This window comes from Acanthisitta chloris, unplaced genomic scaffold, assembly GCF_000695815.1.
Source record: "Acanthisitta chloris isolate BGI_N310 unplaced genomic scaffold, ASM69581v1 scaffold14095, whole genome shotgun sequence".
In the NCBI taxonomy this organism is placed as follows: domain Eukaryota; kingdom Metazoa; phylum Chordata; class Aves; order Passeriformes; family Acanthisittidae; genus Acanthisitta; species Acanthisitta chloris.
In genome coordinates, this window is record NW_008674368.1 from 28,292 (window position 1) to 33,422 (window position 5,131).

The following is a 5,131-nucleotide window of genomic DNA, read 5'->3' on the forward strand; positions in this document are numbered from 1 at the left end:
TGTTCACACTCTCTACAAGCCTAAAGGCTCTTTCTCTGCCAACTTCTGCCTAAATGGGAATGAATTTGGACATTTAAAAATGACTGTTCATCCCACCTCTCTGTAGATGCAGATTTGAGGCATCTACATGGTAGCTGTGGTCACCTTAGGGTTCTCGCACGGTCAGTGGGTAGAGTTTAGCAACTCAACCTGCCCTGCAGAGGGAAGAGCTGCCCTCAGGTCACATCTGTCTCTCCCCATTGACTACAGAAGAGCACAGGATGTCCATGGGTCTTAAAGCAAGACCTGAGGTGAGATAATCAGACCCTGAGCATCTAAAGGCATTGCCCTCTTGGAATGAGGCCAGAGGAAGCCACTAATTTGATCTGGAGATAGGCTGAGAGCTGGGGGTGTTCAGCCTGGGGAGGTTCTCTGGAGTGACCTTAGAGACCTTCCAGTGCCTAAAGGGGCTCCAAGAGAGCTGCAGAGGGACTTGGGACAAGACCTGGAGGGACAGGACAAGGGGGAATGGCTTCCTGTTGCCAGAGGACAGGGATAGATGGGATACTGGGAAGAAATTCTTCCCTGGTGAGGGTGATGAGGTACTGGCATAGGTTGGCCAGAGCAGCTGTGGCTGCCCCATCGCTGGAAGTGTTCCAGGCCAGGTTGGATGGGGCTTGGAGCAACTTGGGCTAGTGGAAGGTGTCCCTGCCCATAGCAGGGGTAGAATGAAATGGTCTTTAAGGTTCTTCCAACCCAAATGATTCTAAATATTGCAGAATTGGGCTTGTGAGAGCAGAGGAGCTCAACATCGCTGCAGAGAGGATAAATGTTGCAGCATTCCCTGAGGGATCCACATCCATCAAAGCTCAGGGCACTCAGCGTTTCAAAACTTGGCCTCAAACTCAAAAATAGCTGAGAATTCTGACAGCCTAATATTCCAGGCTGATGTCATACCCTGAGACTAGCTCTCAGCTGCTATTGCACTTGCAATGTACATTTACACTCACTTTGACATTTCTCACTCTTATGACTGAAATCAAAGTTGACTGAAATATTCAAACCACATCGACTGGGTTGGAGCTCAGTGTTTCCACTGGCCAAGAAAATCACTTCTGGTGCGTTGGATGAATCCAGCAAAGCTGCAAAGAATCCCAGAATCAGAGAATCCCACACTGGTTTAGATTGGAAGGACCTTAAGGATCATCCAGTTCCACCCCCTGCCATGGGCAGGGAAGGGACACCTTCCCTAGCCCAAATTGCTCCAAGCCCCATCCAACCTGGCCTGGAACACTGCCAGGGTTGGGGCAGCCACAACCTCTCTGGGCAACCTGTGCCAGTGTCTCACCACCCTCACAGGCAGAAATTTCTTCCTAATATCTAAGCTATATTTCCCCTCTTTCAATTTTAACCCATTGCCCCTTGTCCTGTCACTGCAGTTCTTAACACAGAGTCCCTCTCTGGCTCCCTTGTAGCCCTTTCAGATATTGAAAAGCTGCTATGAGATCTCCACACAACCTTCTCTTCTCCAGGCTGAACATCCCCAACTTCCTCAGCCTGTCTTCACAGGGGAGACGTTCCAGTCCTCATCCTGTGTCTGGAGCTGGCTGCTTCCACCGTACAACCAAGGAGCAACATGGGATCCACTGGAATTCTGGAAGCCCAGAATAATGTTGGGGTTAAACACATGAGAAGATCATTAGTTTTGTCTCAGTGAACCAAACATGTCCAAAATCTCAGTTCAGTTTGAATCAAGGGGAAAGCACTCCCTCAAGAGGCTGGTGGCCACTTCAGCCCTGCTGGTGGCTCTGTTGGAGGAGACAGCATGAAGCAAGGATGGTGGCATGTGCCCAGGTGACACCAAGAGGTCATGCAGGTGTCCTTCAGCAGCTGTGAGGAGAGGAAGAAGACAAAGCCTGACCCCTGCAGGCCCAGCAGACATGAGGGCACACAGTGAAGGCTGTTTCACATCATGCCTTGGGTATGGAAGGACTTGAGCTCCTCCTCACCATGTCCTCTTGTCCCATATTATCCCCACAGCATGTCCATCACTCACTGCCTCTCTCCCAGGCATTCCTTGCTGGAGGTTGTTCCCTGCACATCACAGCTCTACTGCAAACCCACCTGGCATCTCCTTTTGTTTCTTTAATCATCTCTTTTGGGCCACCTGAAGGCGCAAAATGCTTTGAGTGTTCTTCAGCCATTGGTTTTCTGTGCTGACCTGCTCTGCCCTCCAAAATGTGCCTCTCAGCAGTCCAGCTGCTGCATTGCCCAGGAGGTTGTGGCTGCCCCAACCTTGGCAGCATTCAAAGCCAGGCTGGATGAGGCCTTGAGCAACCTGGTCTGGTGAGAGGTGTCCCTGCCCATGGCAGGGGGGTTGGGGCTAGATGTTCTATAAGGTCTATTCAACCCCCTAAAATTCTATGATTCTGTGATTTTGTCTTGGGGTGCAGTTGGGCAAGAACATTTGAAAAGCATTTTGTCTGTCCTGCTTGTAAAATCAGTGTTTTCCCATTCCTCTGTAGATGCCACCTGCTGCACCTTGTGCACTTGTGGAGAACTGACCTGGCTGCAACCTCAGGCAGGAAAAAAATGAACATAAGGTCATCCATCATCACCCAGAACCTGATCCAGTGCATCCTGCAGCCACCTGAGTGCAAGTGCTGGCACAGGAAAGTTGCAGGAATTCAAAGGTATGGCAGGGAAAAAGCATGGAAATTGCTTCTGAAGGCTTTGGGAAAGATGATGCAGACTACAAGCATTCACCACTTCACCCAACTGTGACCTGCTGATTCCCAGTTTGCCCTTGAGAAATATGGCAAAGAGGAACAGCTGAGTTCACCTGGCAGCATGAGCTGCAGCAAAATACCTGTTTGTGGACTTCCCTTGGGACTGAGGAGCAGCTGAGGGAGCTGGGGAGGCTCAGCCTGGAGACAAGGAGCCTCAGGGGGGACCTTCTTGTTCTCTACAACTACCTGACAGGAGGTTGTAGCCAGGTGGGATTTGGCTTCTCCCAGACAACTAGTGACAGGACAAGGGGAATGGCCTCAAGTTGCACCAGGAAAGGTTTAGGTTGGATAATAGAGAAAATTTCCTCACTGAAAGAGTGGTTAAGCATTGGAACAAGCGGCCCAGGGAAGTGGTGGAGTCACCATCCTTGGAGGTGCTTAAAAAATATGAGTGAATGTGACACTTCACAATACGGTTTAGTTGACAAGGTGGTGATGGCTCAAAGGTTGGACTTGATGAACTTGGAGGTCTTTTCCAACCTTAATGGTTCTGTGATTCCATGTCTGGGAGGCTGTTACCTGGGAAAAATGTGCAATGACTCAACTGGCACATGCATAGAAACTGCAATGCTTTGGGAAGCACTGGTTCCACCATCCATGAGTGGCCAGCAGTCCTTGTCTTGGGAGCATGTCCTGTAGCGAAGGAAGAAAAGGTACAAAGCAGCCATGTGACACTTCATAGCAGAAACATTCTTGATCCTTTTATTATTTTAATTTTTGGGATTGTGCCAGAAAGCCAAACCCTTGGACAGCAAGACTTGAGAGAACCAGAAGTTCCTCCCCAGAGACTGAAGGGTGTGCTAAGCTGATTTACTATGGTGCAGCAGCCAAGGAAGAGACATTCCACGTCAGCTCATTCCATGTGTAACCAGTTTATGGCTGAGATTCTCTGTATCAGGGCAGGGCACAGAATGTCTGTGTTCTATTCCCAGATTTTCCTCATCATGGGTAATGACAGACAAATAATTTGGCTTCACCAGAAATTGGATGAGACTTTACCTTCCCTATGTTTCAAGTTCCTCATCTGCAAACTGGGGATAATATTACTTCATTATGGGGCTGGGGTCACATGGAACTATTACATCTGGAAATCCCTGGCTGATTCAGCTCTTCTCAGCATAATCCAAGCATCTGTATGGATATTTCTTGCATTAGACTCAGCCCCTCATCAACCATTCACCTCAGCTAACAGAAATTATCAGTTAGGAGGCCCTTTATAGTAGGTGGGGAGGGATAGGAATCGTTAGGGCATGATTCATCTGATCCTGATTATCCAGTTGCTACTGGGTGAGGTGAAGTCCGCAACTCATTGTATGAATGCTCAGCTGGGGGCTGACTGCCTCCCTTGATTGAAATTAATGACTATTAAGTAGACCAAAAGTGGGATTTTTTTATTTGATCACAGGGAATGAGTTATAGGAGGTGATGTAACAAGTCTAGAGATGCTCCGAGGGCTGGAGCACGTCTGCTCTGCAGCCAGGCTGAGAGAGCTGGGGGTGTTCAGCCTGGAGAAGAGAAGGCTCCAGAGACTTTAGAGCCCCTTCCAGTGCCTTAATGGGCTCCAAGAGAGCTGCAAAGGGACTTGGGACAAGGGCCTGGAGGGACAGGACAAGGGGGAATGGATTCCCACTGCCTAAGGGCAGGGTTAGATGGGATATTGGAAAGGAATCCTTCCCTATGAGGGCAGTGAGGCACTGGCACAGGTTGCCCAGATAGCTGTGACTGCCCCATCCCTGGAAGTGTTCCAGGCCAGGTTGAATGGGGCTTGGAGCAACCTGGGCTAGTGGAAGGTGTCCCTGCCCATGGCAAGAGGTGAAAACAAGATGATCTTCAAGATCCTTCCAAGCCAAACCAATCTGGGATTCTATGATCTCCATAAGTAATTGAGTGATGTCTGTACAGCATCTTGCACAAGAGAACATCTGAAATCCAAATCGAAGCTTCCAGTCCTGCCTGCCTCCCTCCCCACCTCCCTCCCCATCCATCTCATCTGGCTATTTCCATACACAACTTTCACCATCCTTCTTTTTTTGGTATTTTGGAAGTTTTTTGGTCCAAGGTATTTCTCTGTACATTTGAACAGGATTTTTTTCTATGATTTACATGTGCTTAAAAAGAGGTGAAAAAACCCAAACCAACAGTGGTCAAAGCCCAAGGAGAGGGAGGGAAAAATCACCCAGTTCTCAGTGGGTGTTTATAAGCTCAGGTTCTCTCTGCCATTTGTTTTTATGGCAAGGTGAAAAATGGTGCTGTTCAGAAGCTTGGTGCCTTTTCTCCTGGCCCCCCTTATCCTACTGTCCCCCCTTCATCCCACTGCCTTCATCCCACTGCTCCCCTTCACCCCACTGCCCCCCCTCATCCCA